We start from the raw sequence: 20,003 nt of genomic DNA on the forward strand, positions 1-20,003 counted from the left end.
GTTGATTAGCACAGGTATGGTACAACACTGTCCATCTTCTATCCAGAGCCTGGCTGAATTCTTATCCAGTTCAAAGTTTGCCCAGTGATCACCAAAGCAGAAAGTGAGTAGACAAAAGCCCAAATACTAGAGGTAGGCTTCCTGGGTTTTAATCCCAGATTGACCATTTTAACTTTGGAAAAATTTTTGTCGGTATGCCTTCAAATAGTTCACCTCCTCTATTTGCCTTTTCACTATTTCTTGGATCTCTTTCCACATGGGTGCTGATATTTCTGCTTCTACTTCCCTATAGCTTCATTTCTCTCTCAATCTATCTTTTTATCCCGTCCGGATGTTTTTCAAATTTTTTGATCCAATCTTTCATCTTATTTATTCAGCTGTACCAACTCTGTTATTCAACCATTCACCAAAACCCTTATTTCAGCAATTATATTTTCAAAGTTAAGATTTCAAATTGCTGCTCTTTATAATTGCTTGTTCCTGGGGCATTTTTCAGGAGTCTCCCATCTCTCACTGGTGATGTGAACTGTACTTATGTTACATTCTTCATCGATTTTATCTGTTTGTTTTTGAGGTGGTTGACATCTTTATTGCTTTGGAGGTGGGGTGCAGGTGCTCAGGAGCTGTTGGTGGGGTGGGCTGCTTCCTCTTCACCATCACAGGCTTCTGGCTGCGCAGGATGGCACTGGCTCTGCGGGTGGTGGCTAAGGGCAGATCTGGGTGATACCTGTTCCTGCGGATCATGGGCCCGGCTGCTGGGTGTGGCCTGGGCATTCTTGTTGATGGTGGTTCGCACCAGGAGGTGGTGGGTTTTCGTTGGCCAGATTTCCATTTCATGACCACCACTACACCTGTGCCGTGGCCCCGGCTCCATGCTCACAGTCCTTTTTTTTTTAATTCAAATTAGTTAACATATAGTGTAGTATTGGCTTCAGGAGTAGAATTTAGTGATTCATCACTTGTATATAATACCCAGTGCTCATCCTAACAAGTGCCCTCCTTAACACCCATCCAGTTACCCATCCCCTCCACCTACCTCCCTTCCAGCAACCCTGTTTGTTCTCTGTAGTTAAGAGTCTTTTATGGTTTGCCTCCCTCTCGTTTTTATCTTACTTTATTTTTCCTTCCCTTCCCCTATGTTCATCTGTTCTATTTCTTAAATTCTACAGAGAAGTGAAATCATGAGATTTGTCTTTCTCTGACTGACTTAGTTCTCTTAGCATCATACCCTCTAGTTCCATCCACAACTGGACCAGTTGTAGTGAAGGAGTTGCAATCTGTTGGGATGATTGGGGTAGGTGCTATGTGTCTGCTTGTTCCCCTTGATCAGGAAGCCCAAGCAGTTCCGCACAAGACCATCATTGCAGGTGGGTGGACATGGTGGAAGCTCCTCTCACTATGGCGGCCGAGAGGGAAAGAGGATTTTTAATTCTGCTTCCTCTGGGAGAGATCTGCCCATTTGTTGCCTTTGTTTGTTTTTATTTTTCTTGCACTCCTCAAAGCCCTGGCAATTTCCCTTATGGCTTTATCTTTTATCCTGTTAGGACTAACAATTGCTTTAGCTAGTAGTGTCTACCCAGAGAAGAAAACCCAGGATTTAGTTCCTGTCCCACAGAGAATGGACTCAGGTCTAAAGGTCTAAAGAGGCTTTAGAGTTGTAATTTCAGCTCAGGCAGCCCCTGTTCTCCTCAGGCATCCTACCATTCCTTTGGAGAAATGTCACGGTTACTCAACCAAGGGTTTGCTCTGTGCGACCCTGATTTGTAGTGTGTCATCTTCTGTTTCTGTGATAATGATCTTGCCCTTGGGGTAAGTGGGGAAATTCCCAAGGCTGCCGATCTCCTGTACCCATCTACTGACTTCCCCTCCAGCTGGGCTCCTGAGCTACCCTGGTATAACTGACTTTTGCAGCTTCAGACTGGCTGTCTTGCCACATGGTAGCACTGGGGTTGACAGTGATCCCTCCAGAGAAGGAAAGGAGGTACAACAGCTAGGAAGTTGTTCCCAGCCCCTCCCCCATTCATAACTAAGCCCTCTCCCACCCTGGGCCACCTTTCATGCAACTGCCATTCTTCCTACACAGGACATCAACCATCATATCTCTCTACAAGTTTCTTAATGGTTTGGTCACTTGCCCATAGCATAATCTGTGCTGAGATTCCTTGGATACATTTCAAGGCTCTAGCTTTATTAATGTGAACAATGCAAAGATGGTCTTGAAAAGTTGTTGCCCCTTCTGGAAGGTTTCCTTACCTCCAGTCACTCCAGCCCCCTCACTTACCTTTCCATGCTAGATACCACCAGCTTAGCCATTCTGATACATTGCCTCCAGCTGGGCATCTGCCCTTCAAAAACAGCTGCCTCTCAAAAATGGCACTTTGTTGTCTATGTCATGAACAGCAGATTTTTGGGGGGTATCATTTCAGACCTTTCACCATGGGGTCTCATCCCAATATCCCAGGCTTTTATTTCTCCAGTCCCCCAGAACAAGCTCATATAATTTTCCTTCCATTGTGGATTTCCTCCTCAGGACTATCCTTCTTTCCTACCTCTTACCCACATGCCACCCAACCTGGTTCAATAAATGGTTGCCTGAGTCTCCCCCACTGGGTTTGCTCTTTCTGACCCTTGAGTTCCTAAAGCAAGGGTTCAAACACCATTAATTTGGAACATATCATTGACTGCTCTCTAATATTTTGAAATGTCCTCAATTAGATTATGCATTCCTAGAAGATAAGAGTTTTTATCTTCTCATGTATATCTCCCCCAGTCCTGAACATGATGTTATGCACATACAAGGGAATCAACAGTTATTTATCATTTATTGATTGATGGAGGCCTTCAACAAATTCCACAAGTCACCATAATTTGGAAGCCCATAGGCCAGATAGAGGTCAGATCATTTACTTTCTCTCTGCTCTCTCAGCATTATGCCCACCACCAAGATACTTGAAGCACTCTATAATTCTATCCTTGACATCAGAACAGCTTCACTTCTATCCAGATCTATGGATAAGTAATGCCTTCTCTCTGGCATCTCATAATGAGAGCCCCAAATAATAATAATTCTTCTGTTGTGTCTTGTGCTAAAGAAAGCAGTGCCCTTCTGGAAGGTGGATGTGTTTTAAAGAAGGTAGGCTGAGTGAAATGACCTTGTCTTATCCAAATTAACAGCCAGGAAGCAAATAGGACTCATCCCAGATGAGACTAAGCTTGCAATTTTTGCTCAGTAGTAGATAAGCTCTTGAACAAATCTAATTACTTGATATCTAATCTGCCAGCTTCAATAGGTCACCCTTCATTACTTGGGAGCATCTTAAATTTACAAGACAATTGGAAATGCTGAAGTCCTGAACATCATGATTACTCACAAAATACTTTATTATAGGAAGTTTACTCCTGAGCAACTTGAACTTTTCTATTTACAATCCTGATCCCTGCAGTTTCAAAGTCGAAATAGAACATCTGCAACTTTATGGGCCTCAAATGCCAATACTTCGAATCATGGATTTGACTGCAAAATCATATATGTGAGAGTTTAAAATATCATTACTTGAAAAATCGTAAACACACAATTGCATTAACCATTTCCATCTTGGACCTCTGTTACGTTCAGCCTTCTCAAATACAAAGGAGGAAAAGTTGGGAAATTTTCATCAATGTTATGCAATGGGAAAGAAGGAAGCATTCAGAGCTAAAGGGCCTAGATTAAAATCTTGGTCTGACAATTTTCTAGCTGTATAACTTGGGACATATGCTTGGATGCTCAAAGATCTATTTTCCTCTTCTGTAAAATGTGACTAATAATGCCTATCTCACAGGATAGCTGGGAGAGATAAATTAAATAATAGATGTGGAAATGATTAAATAGAGCACTTTGTAAACCAGAAATTATTGTCCATATGTTAGTCACCATCATCACCTTTCTTCATTTAAAAAGTCATAAGGTCAATGTATACAGGACCCTAAATTAGGTGCCCTAATAGATCAGCAAAGAGTCCCATTAAAAAACATGTGTTTTAATTAACAGACTTTATAATTCATCAGAGCACTGTCTCTAATACTCAAGGACACTGGTTTTCCATTTACTAACATAGTTCAAACATTCAAAGTGCTTAGGTCCCAGGGATATTGTCTGGAAATCTTGACATGGTCATCTAAGAATAATTAAATGAATGAGCAGCAACAAGAGACCTCCTCATGTTGCCAAGTAGCAGACTTTTGATGTGTCAATTTACTCTAGGCTTTCCTTGTCAGGTTCACTGATACTTAGAGAAAGACCTCTTACTTTACACAGAAACCACTTCAAAATTATCTCAGAAAGGTGAGAATGGTATATATTTTTTCAAGTGGAGGAGGAAATAAATCTTGCATCTTCATTGATCATGCATAGCAAGGCTAGGCAATCCAAGGTTTTCTAGGGAACCTGCTTTGTAAAATTTCCTTAAGAAAGCAATTCCTATGAAGGAATAAAAACATTATATCTCAGAGAAGGGAATAAAAGAACAAAAGCTGTGTATTCAGTGGTTAGAGTAGCTTTATACACAGAAACTTGGGAACAGTTCTATTCCCTTTGCATATTTTGATGATTTGGACTTCTCTAATAAGCCGCTATGAGGTCTTTCTAAATTACTATTTGATAAAGAGAATTAAAAACAAAACAGTTTCCACTCTCTCATTTGATGTCAAAAGAGAAAGAAAGCAAATCAAAGACATAAGGTAAAATTATAGACCACGGTTAAGTATCTCCAGTGGTCTAATGGGTTGGTCCGAGGTATAGTTTATTGAATTCTACTGGATGTTATCGAGCTGTTCAAACCAGAACGGTATGTTAAACTATGTTTCATTATATGTCCACCATCACAATTCAAATAATAATAATTCATAGTAAGAGTTACAATTTATCATTTATAGTGAGACAGACGCTATGTTAACATACTTTCTAGTATGGAAAATTAAGCGATATGCCTAAGATCACATATCCAATAAGTGGAAGATTCCAAGCCATGTTGGTAACAATGCAAACAGCCTGCCAACATGCTACTATGCATGCAGAAAGTGCTGATCAGATAGTAATTGATTACGGTTTTGACGGAATACAATGGAAGTATACTTATTTATAAGAAGTCACCCGCCACAGGGCTGCATTTTTATAGACTTGAGTTAAAAACCTGTCAAAATTAAGGGTTTAGTGCATGTAGAATATTTGATCAAATAGTTCCAGATAATCAAACTAAATCTAGAATAGAAAAATTGCACCTAGATCTATCTCTGATAAGTAATCTCTTTTCTGACATCATTTTACTTTTGAACAGATAGATTGCATAGGGGACCTGTATATGAGACAAGGCACTAAAGAAAATCTCTCCAGCATTTAATACCCAATGATTAAAAGGTGAAATAGCCCTAACCTTGAATTCCCTCACAGTTTCAGTTATGCCCTGAACACTACATTTATGCTGTAATTTTGTTTCATTTTGGTTTAAAGAAAGAAGCTCTTATGGGCAATGCCTATTGAGCTACTGTGGTCAAATATTTATTAAAAAGAGCATATTGATTTGCAGATTATAACTGACCACATATGAACCCTTCTTTCCAGTGACATTCTTATTTAAGATATTGATTAAAGGCTTTTCATACAAAAAGCATTTTTCTTGTCAGTTCAGTTATGCTGGCTTTTGTAATAAGCTAATTTGATTTCCTTTTTTAACCTTTGTTTGATTAGGGGAACAGACATTTGCATTAAAATTCAAGAGAGATGAAGTCTATCATCGATCTTGACTTCCTCATGGACCTCTTGTACTCAGCAAAAGATGATTTAGAGAATGTCAAGAGTCTTGGAACAACCATAATGAGAGAGGAAAAAAAATCACTTCAGACTTACAAACCAGCAAGGGCTTATTTGACAGAAAGGGCAATTGCATTTGGTGGATATGTTTTAGAGAAATCAAATTCAGGAAGTTTAATTTTGTTCTTAAGCCAAGTCATTAAGAGATCTATGAGATGAACTGCCATTAATAAAGTACAAGCTAGTTAAACCAAAACATTTCAAAACATCTGAAGAGGTTAAACAAAACACATACATTGTTACTTGCCACAAAGGAAGACTAAAAGTAAATTCCAATATTTCTTTCTAAACATGTTCCTGGTAAAAACACTAACCTCAAGACAAGTTTGTGATTTAATCCTCTATTGTTGTCTGAGAATTGTGGGGATAAAACCCATATCAGCCCTAGTCCCCTACTAGTGTACCTCAGGATTAATCAATTCTCTTGTACAATAAGACGCAAAGCTATTTGCAAATTATTTTATTTACCCTGGCCTCTGGATCCTTTTCATAGACAGGAATCAATGTATTTGGGGGCCTCAGTAGGTCAGATCCATTGCTCATTCCTGTAATTACCCCCTAAGATCTTTATTTGGATCTTTTCTGGAAGGGGAAGCTCCTTCCATTTTCTGAATTGTTCACTGACTTGGGATTTTTAACACAAGAGCAACTGAGCACTGACAATGAACCTAGTGATGTAGTAAATGTTCAGTGGGTACACTGAAAATATATCAGGTGGGCCTACTCATTCTTTTTGGTATAGCTATTCAGAACATTTTCAGCTAATACGATGCAATAGTGAGCAAAACCAAAAGACAAGGGAAAAAAAAAACTTGGTTAAAATCTCCCAAACAATTGGTTGCAAAATTTCTGGTTTCCAGTATAATTGGACTATCTCTCCCAACTCAACTGAATAAATTTTCATAATTCTAGGTTGCTTGGAAGAATTTCTGAAGTCAGCAGGCCATTGTTAATTTCTTTCTCAGGAAGAGTCACTGAGTATATTTACAGAAAGTGACTTTCCATTACCCATTGTTCTTACAGAGATGGTTCATCTTTAGTCCCAAATTTCTAGATTTCACAGCTTACAGTGTGGTTTGGCTATCTTTTTATATTAATTTTTTAATCAATGTGAATAAATTTTTTTTCTTAATGTTAATATAAGCAAAGATTCTAGGAAACTAACTTTTTAAAAACTTAATTCAATTTGGAAGTAGAAGTTACTCAATATTTGGTATTAGAGGTAAATCTGGTGTTTCTTTTCTTCCGTGAGTAAAGTTATAAAATTATGTATATATATTTTAGGGACTGCAGATGAACTGAGGTTGTTTATATGTAAAATATTTTTAAATTAAGAAAATAATACAACTAGAATACTTTCAAATTCCATGAAGTTGGGCTCCACTACAGTAAAGATGACACTATTTTATTTGATGTCTAACAAGTAATAGCGATGAAAAATGTTCCATTTATGATAACAAGGTTCCAAACTGTTAGTAGTATGAAAGTAGAAAATCCGTAAAACATGGCAAAAGAATTTAAGAGAGGTATTTTCATATGTCCCATATGGGCAAATCATTAACTGTTCTTTCATGTTATGAATCCAAAAGTATCTATATTATATTTTATATTGTGTTAAAGTCAATATAACATAATATAAAATTCATCCAGAGGATAATATATTTATGTAAAAGCATTTACTTGGACTTTAATTTTTTAAATAATGCTGCTCAGTTTCTACCTGTATTGTTCCTCCAGGCTCATGGCAAAGTCAACAGTCCAAGCACCTGGGAAATCCATCAGACCCATCCTACTGGAGGTGTAGAAGGCAGACACATCATTTTTTTAATATTCAGTTGCCTTTCAAATTCACTGAACAGAATTCCTTATCTCATAACAAAGATTTTACTAGAGTATTTTATGTGTAATTTATCAGAATAGCTGCCAAGATGTTCATTTTTTTTAAAGGCAGGAGCTTTATGGGAGACAAGACTGAGGTTTAAAAAGCCTGATTTTTCATGTTCTTCATTTCCCTGTGGTCTCTGAAGTTTAGTTCATTGGTAACCACCATGTTACTGTTCCTGTCTCAACTGGCTCCTCATTACTCAAAGCCAATAATAATTGCTAAATATGACTAATATCACATGGAAGGTCACAAAGTTCACTGCTAACTTTCATTTCAGCTCAAAATGTTTTCAAGGTTAAGATGATTTTGAGCTGAGATATGATGCATTAATAAAATGGAAGAAAATGAAAAATTTGGCATCACCAATATGCGGATAGTTTTAAATGATTCATTTGTTACATTTGGACTGTAGCCATGAAATTCATTTGATATATATCACATAGTATATTCTAACCTAGACACTAGAAAATAAATTAATGATACATTTTAGCATTAGACAATTTTACACACACACACACACACACACACACACACACACACACCCTCCAGGATGAGAATTAGGGCACTATAACTTATTAACTATTGCAGCTGAGGAATATCATGTATGTAAAGGAGAACAAGATTGAGACTTCACTAAAATACAGGTCAGTTAAAACTATAATTCTAAGAGGCTGGTAGGTGATTGCTTCCCTTGGTCTCCTTGCTTGGAGCAAGGACAAATGAAATTACTGATTTCATCTCAGTTCTGCGCTTCTTATACTCCGCAGGGCCCTGGTTTCAGTCTACAGAAGTCTCTTATTTTGCCTGCACCCTTGATTGGATCTGATAAGAACTCTGGGAAGCCAGAGAGTTCCTTACCACTAGCCTTTTTGATCCTGCCCAATGCCTGTTTCTAGGCCCATTCTTACAACCAATTCCTGAGCTTGAATTTCAGTTCATGTTTCATGAGTCTGAGGATCCCTGGCCTCTGGTTCTGGCCTGGACTTATGGTCTGGCCCAGCTTTGTCACCAAATAGAAGGCAGCATTTCCTGAGAGTTTTCCAAGTCTCTTTAGGCTTTATGGTCCTTATTAAGAACAAGTCACCAAAGCCTGTACTTTCTTCCTTCCAAATGTTGTTCAATTCACCATTCCTCTTAATTCTGTAAGGTCTAGATCGCTAAACGCACCTTTATTTATATAGGTGCACTTAGTGCACCTTATATAGATTGCCTTTGTTTTCAGGCTCTTCTTAATTCCTAATTAGCCCAACCATGATGAATATTGCAGTGGGCTTCTCTGCCCCTCCCCGACATCACCAATGACTTCCCCTTTCCTTACAGAAAAGCCAACAGACCTTGGTGTGGCTTGGCTTGGCTCTCAAGGTTTCCTCGCTGTTGTGCTCATTCTTGTCCTCACTGTTCTTAGGGAACAGGTGGGTCTGTGATCTGCTCTTGACTCAGTTCTCCCCTTTGCTAACTGCAAGTTTAGGAAGGTCGCTTAATCTAGCCGAGCTCCGTGTTTCACCTCCACACAATGATGAAAGTAAAATCTTCCTTACGAGTTTTTATGAGGATTAGTCACACATTTTATGCACACATTGCATAAAAATCCTGATGTGTTCCATGGTATGTGGCAAGGGCTCAAGGCCATTGTAAGAAGGCTTTGTTCCTCGACTACAGTGGTCACCACTTTTTGCATCCTCAATTCCCGCTCTGTCTTTAAGGCCCTGTCAAATCCCATTTCCTTCACAAAGGATGCTGTGATTAGGCCAAATACGATCTCAAAACGCAGTAGTGCTTGATCACTTCCTATTCTTATCATTTCTTAGTTTTTCAGGAGTGAAGTTCTTGTCTTCCCCACCAGATCGTAAATTCCAGGAGGGCAAACTAAGAGTTTACCCTCTGTCACTAATATTTTTTGCTGCTTCTTGGCCCTGCCTGGTTCCCTGCATTCAGTGTCGCCTTGCCCCGAGTATTTCTGGGGACCTTCAGAATGTGTCTCCGGGTTCATTACTATTTCCCTTGTGTGGTGCCCAGCGTTTGTTGAGTACAGTAATACAGTAATACTTGTCCAAGACAGCCTCATCCGTACGTCCGCGGGTTACCTCCCTGAAGCATTTCTACTGACCTCGTTGTCACCCACATCATGCTGCTGAGCACACTGGCTCCCCGCCGCAGGCTGTCATGTCCACTGATCATCAGCTCACTACACTTCGGCCCTGGGGTCCTGTTTCTTGTGCCCCCAGTGTCTTATGAGAATTTTTAGGAAAACAGTCCTTATTTAGGGAAACATATTTTCCCTGGGACATGAATTTATTGGAAAGCTGCCAGGAAAAAAGCAGGGTGAAAGATTCAGAAGCCCCTCATCCAACTTGTAATAAGGCTTTATTCCCTGGTGAAGTCTGGATCCTTTCTCCGTAGGCTGGTTGCCTCGGTATCTCCAGCAAGTAGACTCCTAAGGAGGCCCCTCCCAGCTCACCAGCCAGCTCTCATTTCCAGCACTAGCATCCGCTTAGCAGCAAGCTAGAATCTGCTTTACCTTCTTTGATAGCACACTGCTGGACACACACATAAAAACAAGCTAAAGATCAGTAGACCAATTATCTTGGTCCAGTCATATAAATAAAATAATTTGGAGCATTAAGTTGAATCTGTACTGTGGAATTTTATGTTTTTAATTCCTGTTTTGAAATTGTTTATCTATTGTTTATCTTTTTTAAGGTTTATTTATTTATTTGAGAGAGAGAAACGGGGGCAGAGGGAGAGGAAGAGAAGGTCTTAGGCAGACTTAGGCAGAGCATAGAGCCTGATATGGGGCTCCACCTCATGACTGGAGCCAAAACCAAGAGTCAGATGCTTAACCAACTGTGCCACCCAGGCGCCCCTCTTGTCTATCTTTTTATAAAATATGAATAAAGGAGAATAATGTCTGTTATTTGAAAAATGCATACAGAAGAATTTACAGCACAAGTCCAAATAACCAGGTTGGGGAAGACTAAGCTTGGCAAAAGCGCATGTTCAGAGAAAAACTGATTTTGCTTTATGCCCTTTAGCCAGACAACACCAAAATACTTCCAACCCTAGACTGAGAAGGCATGAAAGAATCTTGCTTAAGGTACTTTTTTTTTTAAGATTTTATTTATTTATTTGACAGAGAAGGAGAGAGAGACAGTGAGAGAGCGAACACAAGCAGGGGGTGTGGGAGAGAGAGAAGCAGGCTTCCCGCTGAGCAGGGAGCCCGATGCGGGGCTCGATCCCAGGAGCCTGGGATCACGACCTGAGCCGAAGGCAGACGCTTAACCAACTGAGCCACCCGGGCGCCCCGCTTAAGGTACTTCTGCATCTACACAAAGTCCTGAGAATTCAACCCGGCTTCCTCGTGATTTTGGTATCATCATTAGCTGTCCCTGGTCCTGGTGAGCCTTATCCCCAGTCTGGTACACTTCTGGTTCTTCTGTTAACTCTTCCTAACCTTCCCTGAGAGGATGAGAGCCATCCTGAGAGGCAGTGATGGAACCTGCTAGAGGCCTCTCATGCAGCAGTGCCCTGGCCTGCAGGAGTCCTCCTCAGATTCTGAAAGAGAAACAAGAAAAGGTAAAGGGTCATTTGAAGAAAATTAAAAAATAAAAAAAAAAGAGAGAGAGAAAAGTACTGTTTCCCTATGGCTTACCCTCTGGTTTTCAGTCTCCTAACTACAACGGCTTTACCTGGTTACTTTAAGGATTTCAAATCTGCATATAACACCCGACACAAATACATACCCCAGACAGATGCACGCGCACACACACACACACACACACACACACACACACAGACTCTTTCTAAATTGAAAATATTAAGGCAAACCAACAAGAGATCAATTTCACAGTTACGGCCATTTTCTAGTGATGTAAATTGGGGCAGTAACTCTATGGAATTGATTTTCCAGACGATATGAAATACAGATATGGCATGCACAGAACATTAGAACCAGAAGTGACCTTGGAGGTCATCTAATTTTATTTCCTCAATTTGCACATGAAGAAACTGAGGTCTCAGGAAATGAAATAATTTGTTCAAAGTCAGGTATATGTTCAAGATTAAAGCTGGCATTAGTTCCCAGGTCTCTCTAAAATCTACCTTTTTTTCCATTCTGTCCTCATTTGCCTTCCCTTGGGGCTTACAAGCTGAAGTGTCTTCTTAACCCTGATTTTTGTCCTGGGGGTTTTACAAACAGCTATCTTGCCCAAGTGCAAACATGTTTTGTGGTTTCCACACATCCTATGTGTAATATATTCTACAACAGCTGAAAGACTTGAAAGAAATCTAACTGATACTTTCCTTATTTCGAGTGTTTGGTACATTCATTTAAGACTTCTCCCTCTTTCTGTACATGCCCCTGCTTTGCCCCCAGTTTTGTGGAGGAATCATTTCTGAGACTTGAAGGTTTAGTAACTTTAAGCTCTTATCAGAAAGCAGGTGAGAAGCAGGAGGAGGAACCCCATTACCCAGTGCCTGCTGGTCCTCATAAATTACATGTCTGTTCCTTTTTGCTGTTTAATTTCATAAGATCATCCCTCTACCACTCACCTTGGGCAGGAACTTACAGAGACGATAGACAAGCTAGGCAGATGCTTGAAGAGAAACTGTTGCCAGGGGGTGGGAAAAAATGGATGAAGCGGACAAATTACAGCGTTGTCTGTTCAGTCATGAGAATGGAAACATGTTTGTGAATCAATGTATGAAAAGGATATTTAATAGGATGGGAGAAGTCACTTTAACACCTGTTCCTTTAGCAATTGAATGTGCTAGTGCAAATCACTCACAGTCTGGATCCACTCTCCAACTCTCCAAACAGAAGATGACCTCACCTCTTATTCTTTAAGGATTGAAGACACAGAACAGGGTCTATTTTTAACAGAACTGGGAGAAATAACCATGGCATTGGCTGCTAGGAAAGTCTGTCTTAGAAGGTCTGGCCTGAAGCATTGAGGAATCAGAGCCAGGGGAGAGAGAAGGAAAGAGATTGTGAGCTTGTTCAAACACAACCGCATGAAATGAGGAGTGCAGAAAATAAAAAATCTGAATAAAAGGTGAACCCATTTTACCGTGAAAGTTACTAAGCCTAGAGTCATAAATGCCAAGATAAAGAGGAAGAGGCTCAGCTAATGCTTTGTATTACAATCCGTTATGGTAATGGAAATTTTTCTTTTGAACTGTAGCTGTCTGTGTTGACTTTGGTAAAATGGAAATTCAGGCCCATTTATTGGGAAAGGATTCTGAGTAAGCCTCAGCAAGACTCAGACCAGAGCTTTGCACAGTCCCCCACAGAAGGGCACCCTTTGCAAGGATCACGCAATGAAATGCTTATATAAGCTTATTTTTTTTTTTTCTGCACTTCTCCAAAACTTGAGGCTTCCTCCATGAGGAAGAATGCATTTCATCAGAGACTCTCGCTGAGCTCAGTTTTATTCTTTTCCATGCACCTAAACCAGCATTGTGGTGAGCAGTGCAAAGAACACAACATCATGATTATCTTGGCCTCAGAAATGCATTACTTACACTTACAGTTTTTCTATTTTCCAGAGATGAATAATGCATCTAGAACACATTTCCAAACAGCTTACAACTTTTCTTAAATAAAACTCAGTCTTTTTATTGTATTCCAAATTGCTGGCTGATTCTCGACTTACGTTCTCTAAGAGTTTCTCCAGTGAGACCCTGATAGCCTTCAGGACTCCCAGGTATGGATCTCATTCAGTTATTCCCCCACAGTTTACAGTACAGAGACATATAGATACAGTTCAAAGACATATAGGTAAGCAAATAACAAAGATGCCACACAGTAAAGTTCTAAGAAAGTAATATATAGGATGTTGTGGGAGCGTGAGGAAGGTGGTAATTAATTCGGCCTGCCGGAGGGAGTTCAGGGAAAGTCTCACAGAAAAAAAGATGTCTGAGCTGGTTCTTGTGGTGGAGGGTAAGTTGGTATTTCAAACAGGAAACAACATATGCAAAGGCCCAAAGGTGTGAAGATATGTGACACATTCAAAGAAGAGCCAGCAGTCTGATCTGGCCAGAGTGTTAAGCGCATGGGGTAGGGAAGGTGGGGGGCTGGGCAGTGGGTAGCAAGAGATGAAACCAGAGAAGTAGGTGGAAACTGAACTGTGAAAAGCTCCGTACCAGATGCCAAGGACTCAAAACTTCTTTTAGCAAAAGAGCAGAGAACCCCCTTGACTTAACAGCTGCATTCTTCTTCAGTACGTAGACATCCCTTGATTTTTACCTATAGGGGTTTCCCTTCCACAAGGCTGGGTAACACATTCTTCAAGTCCATTCACTTCCCTCTTAACTTTCCAGGAAGACTACATTTCACAGCTTCTCACACAGTTATATGGAGCCATATGACTGAGTTCTAGCCAATGTAATGTATCTAGCAATGCAATAGACGCCACTTCCGGAAAACTCTGGTGAAGAACCCTTGAGACTCCAGCGATGGCAGAGTCACCAGATGGAAGGATCGGGGGTGCCAGCATGCTGCATGGGAGGCCATTCACCAAATACTCAAGACTATGACTTCAGTGAGAAATAAACTTTCTATGCCATTAAAGCTACAAGGAGTTGGAGATGGTCCATTCTGGTGGTCAGCCTATCCTAATTCGGTGGCTGAAGAAATTCTCAGGGGAAAAGTAGCTGCTGGCACATGATATATCCCAGTGTATGGATAAATACCAGTGGCGCCGGCTTACTTTTCTCCAGCAGGACCACCAGTGCATATGTCTAGCCTCAGATTCTCTCTGACTCTAACTTACAATAGGTTTGTGGTGGTTCCCTCATTCTTCTAAGCCCTGATTGACCACCTCCAGAAGGCCGTGCAGAGCCGGTACCATAAAACCAAGTCACCTCTCCCCTTGCTACTCTCGTCCTGTACACATCATGCCGGGTATCAGTTGTGTTTTAGAAGACTCTTTCCTCAAGACCACTCTTGATTTTATTTTAATTTGATTTAATCTGTATATAAATATAGGGAGTGTTTGGGAGCTGCAGCCCATAATAGGTCTAATCTCCATGCCTCTCTGGAGATAAGCCTGAATGAAATTTACAGGAAATTCTTCTTCCAGGAAAATCTGAGCCAGTTCTGAAGAAGTGAGAGTAGGTAAAGGATGAAGAGTCAAGAATGAGAACACCTCACTTGGAATTCTAACACTTGTTGTTTTGGGCTTGTAACATGGCTTGAATCACTATTTTCTGACCTGTTGTTTAAAAAGAGTTTTTGAATCCAGAGACTCAAGCTAATCTTTTAAGATTTGCCCTAAAAGATTTCCTTAATTGAATGTAACACTCAGTAATTCGAACTCATTTCACTATCTGATACCTTAAGTTTTTATATTCTCTGATTCTGGGTGAAAGTGTAGCATAGCAATTCTGAGAGGACGCTCAGAGCTCCTCTGAAGGGATCCAATTATTGAACATGCTGTGATAAGGTTACCTTCATGTTTTCAGTATTCCTGCATTGAGCTTTATGATCTCACAAGTTACAACTGGCATCAATTTAATGAATTATTTCTCGAAGAAATCCGTAACAGCATTTTACAAAGTTTTATTATTGCCATATTTGAGTCTTCTTTAAAATTGTTTTTATTAAAGCCTGCTGAAAATTTAGACGAGATGATATAGGTCATTCCACAAAAATGAGAGTTCCCAGAGGAAGAATCTAGAAAATGATTCAACACCATGAAGTCAGACTCCCCAGGATGAAATCTTGGCTCTACCACTAAGATGCTGTAGGACTTTGGGCAAGGTTCTCAACCTCTCTGTGCCTCAATTTTCTCTCTGTGCCTCAAGTTCCTTCTCTACCAAGAGATTCATATCAGTATCTGCCTCATGAGGCATGGAGATTGTTTCATTTATTCACAATTATCCATTTCCTTTTCCTCTTTGCCAGTTTTCCCTATAGACATCCTCATCCTACTGATTGGGGATGTGGACCTTGTGACTTGCCAAGATGGGCCATAAATAGATGAGCCATTTGCCTCATCTGAGCTGAGGTTTTCAGAGACATTGCATGTTCCCACGATGTTCAAACCTCCACCGTGAGACCATCAAGTCTCATATAGTGGCTACTTCTTCATCCTGGGTTCTGGAATGAGAAGACACAAGGAGCAGAGCCAAGATGAGTCCAGCAGAGCTGCAAATACCCAGAAACTCCAGAACTTTTAGGGTTGAAAATTGAAACTTTCTCATTACTAACAGGTTAAAGAGTCTCAAATTAAGATGAAGATTGCTCACAGATCCCACACACCCATTGTCTAGTCTACTGATTAGCTTAATATGGCTCTAGTGAATTATCTCAGTTAGACAAATGGCTCAGGGAAAAGAAACTAAGGTGCAGTCCGTCTGAAGCTTGATAAGATCAAAGTACCTATGAAGGCATTTCTTAAAAAGTAATGGGTATGGCTATTGAGTTACATGGAACTTACTGGAATCAAACTGATTAAAAAGAAAAACAGTTTTGTAGAGAAATCTATTGCCAAAGCACTCCCAACCTAGATTAGAAGAGACTATAAGTATTCAAATTATAAAATAAACCTTTGGTCTCTAATCTTCTATGGGGCGAAGCAGTCTGAGATAGCTTCTCAGTCACACATGGCATCTTTTCCAATACTCACTTCAGAAGAGGCCAAGGAGGATAATGAAGAAGGAAGAGCTGTCCAGTCAAACATCATGGAGAACAACAGGCTGAGAAACGACTCCCAGAAAATGTAACTGGAACAAATCAAGGAACATTCCCTACCATCAGGGTGGACAAGCTTGTGACTTTTGCTCAGTGGAACATCAGAACTGCTGTTAACCAGTGACTGGTATGTACCTCCCATTCCTGCAATCTTTTAATAAGGTGTCCCTACTCCACTACTGTATTATATTAGTTTTGGGGGAGGAAGAAGACAGGAAACTTTTCACTTTAGTTCATGGGTCTCTAATCAAGAAGAGCAGCAAGGAGACATGATATATATTCACGGGATTCTAGACTTCTGAGCCCAGTGCCTGGTAGTTTTAAGTATCTTGGGAAGAGGTGAGAGCATCTTGTGGTCAGAAGAGCAAATTGCGGCAGATTGCATTTTTTGTGTATGATTATTTGTCTTCTCACGGCCGTTGCCAGCCTTCTAGGTAAATGGAGCATCCTTGTTCGCTCCACTGGCTTTGGGTGTGGCTATGTGACTTGCTTTGGCTAAAGAGACATGAAAGAATATGTTTGTCATGACTGAAAAGATGATTTCAGAAGCATCGCAAGTTTCCACCGGCCTTTTTGCTGTCTCAGAAAGCATCTTCAACCGGGTTTTTGGAATGAGAACGCGTGTAGAACTCAGCACAGGCCTGCAGTGCTGCAGCTGACCCCCAGCCCCAATATAATATGATCCTGAAATCCATACTTATTGTTGTAATCCACCGAGATATTGAAGTTGTGTATTACAACAAAAGTTAAGACATGAGAATATCTTGAGGATTTTATGTGATAATACATGCTTAATGCTATGGCTGGCACATCCTAAATTCAAAATAAATGTTAAATTCTGTCATTGGTGTCATCTCTCTATCCCCATTCACCCGTAACAGCTCTAGAAACAGAATTGGCATTCTCCAATATTTGTGGAATGATTGACGATGAATTATTGAAATGTATACCCTTTCTAAAGTTAAATAAGGTGAATAAAATAGAGAATCACTTTGCCAGTCCTTAGAAATCTAATGGGACACCCAGTAAATTGTAAGGGACATAGTTGCTTGATCTGTCTTTGAAATACCTGGACTGAGGAAGCATATGATATGAATGATAATTTTTAAAACTACCAATAAATATTTTTGGCCAATATTTTTTGCTCTTCTGAAAGAAAAGAGTCAAGTTTTCTAGTATGAGAGTTCTGGAACTATAAGAAACTCATCATCAGTTCTCTTGGTGCCAAATACTCAGTAAACCTGAGTAAGACTCAAATTCTTGTTCATGGGGCTTTTTGAGAACGCCATTGCAGAGCAAGGACATAACATTCTTTCTGAGATTTTTAAGATTTACTTTTTATTTTTTATTTATTTGACAGAGAGAGACACAGTGAGAGAGGGAACACAAGCAGGGGGAGTGAGAGTGGAAGAAGCAGGCTTCCCGCTGAGCAGGGAGCCCGACGCGGGGCTCGATCCCAGGACCCCGGGATCACAACCCGAGCCGAAGGCAGACACCTAACGACTGAGCCACCCAAGTGCCCTTCTCTCTATTTTTAGAGTGTTGCCCCAAGTTGACCTTTGGAGATATAGTTGACAAGTTTTAAGGTCATTCATTTTTGCACCTTAAAATGTTCCTACAAATAATAGACAGATCACTTTAAAGCTGTAGTAACAAGGGAAGAGGGTGCTAAAAGTGGATAATAAAAATTATGAGGAATTTATTTGGGGTCCTTTAAATTAAGATGACTCCTTGGAAGGGCACATCCTTTTAAAATTTGAAATGTCCCCTTGGGGAAAAAAAGGATGTCCCAGAATCAGTGAAATACTATCTTGAACCTCCCTCATTCTGAGGCCTGCAAAGCTTTAAGTCAGCACTAAGATGGATGTTAAGAGTAGATGATTTTTCTTTTTTCAAAATAATCATTATGCATCATGGCATCACCTACATTTACATTGTGAATTCACTTTGAAGTACTTTTACATCCTTTCTGCCACGATTCTCCACATCAACCCCATGAGTCAAGCCACACAAGCTTTATTTTCATCTGTTTAACAGATAACAAAATACAGGCTCAGAGAGGTTGGAAGACTTGCCCAAAGTTGCATAGCCAGCAAGCGGCAGCGGTGGCTCATTTTGCCTCAGTACTCTTTGCCTCATTGCTCTCTTATCTATTATTAGACCTCAATTAAATAGTACCAGTTGACTTTCAGTATTTAAATGGCAGAATACAGATGTAGCTGTCCCTTACCTCTGTCCTGCAGAAACATGAGAAGCAGAGCTGAATGACGCACCACAGTTATCCCATCCCATCCGTGAGGCAAGGTAGAGGCGAGAGACTGTGCATGGCAGACAGTGCTGCCAGTCCCTGTTGGGCACGAAGAAGAAGTCTGAAAGAGCTCTGTCCCTTATACATGACTCTGCTGGGAGGAACTTTCCAATGACTTACAAAGCTCTGTCCCTACGTCACAGGCACTAAACTGCTGGCCCAGAATGCGCATCCTGGCAAGGCTGAGTGAGAGCCAGGTGGGATCATCATGGGATGGAGTATACAGAGACACTACAAGAGGAAAGATGGAATGAAACAGAGTGTGGGGACTAGGGGGCAATGGTGACAAATTAAAAAGCATCACCTGAAATGTGCACTACAGACCGGGCAGAAATTGGCATCAAGTATGTATATCACCATGAATTCACAAAGGGAAATGAAATTATTGATCGACTGATGAAATAAAAGTTTCACGTTGGCTTATGATGGCCCTGGAAAGCGGAACAGAAAAAATAGATGAAACAAACCCTCAAGGAAATATGAGGGTAACTTTGGAAGCAGCACGAAGGAGAATAGACACTGCTGAGAGCACATAAGGAAGGTGGGCAACAAGCGTGAGAAAGTGAAATGACAATAAACAAGAGTTGGAAGGGACTGGCAATGAATGATCAATAAAGAAGACACATTCATGAGCTCCGGAATTAATGAGACTGGAATCTAAATTCTAAATGGCACTTCTTAATTAAGGGGAAAAACTCACATCAGACCATCAACACTGAGACATATCCTAGTAAAGTCCTGGATATCCAAGATAAAGAAAGATTTCCTTACAATGGAAACATTATATACATAACATAATTCAAAGGAAAAAGAGGTTAAAGAGGAAGGTAGCGTAGGTGTAAAGAGTGCCTTAGCTTTCACACCCAGGCATCAAAGCTGACAAACATCATTTAATATGACTTTTTAAAATATACAAATAGAAACATTAAGAAAAAGATAAAAGTCAAAATCAGCTACTAGAAGGAATACTGGGGAGAAGAAATGGAAATTGCCGATTTCACCATTTATACATACAGTAAGGAGTCAAAGAATGTTAATCAAAGAAATAGTGGTCTTAAGTATACTGCATTCTTATAAAAATAAACCACTAGAGAATTTAAATCTTTCATATTATCAGCAAAAAGAAAGACAAAACACAGACCACATAGTGAAAGACAGAAATAAAAGCATCAATAAAAACCAGAAGTATATCGGGTGGGGGGATGGGTTAGCCTGGTGATGGGTATTAAAGAGGGCACATTCTGCGTGGAGCACGGGGTGTTATGCACAA

At 40.1% G+C, this 20,003-nt stretch overlaps 1 long non-coding RNA gene across 1 annotated transcript; it reads right to left on the reverse strand.

Annotated features, from left to right (window-relative positions):
• Positions 1-15,284: 15,284 nt before the first annotated feature.
• Positions 15,285-18,775, reverse strand: LOC113921514. Its single transcript, XR_003519710.2, has 3 exons — positions 18,656-18,775; positions 16,361-16,457; positions 15,285-15,831 (listed from the first exon to the last, which is right to left on the reverse strand). It is a non-coding gene; the product is annotated as an uncharacterized LOC113921514 (long non-coding RNA).
• Positions 18,776-20,003: the final 1,228 nt, after the last annotated feature.

Source organism: Zalophus californianus, chromosome 9, assembly GCF_009762305.2.
Source record: "Zalophus californianus isolate mZalCal1 chromosome 9, mZalCal1.pri.v2, whole genome shotgun sequence".
In the NCBI taxonomy this organism is placed as follows: domain Eukaryota; kingdom Metazoa; phylum Chordata; class Mammalia; order Carnivora; family Otariidae; genus Zalophus; species Zalophus californianus.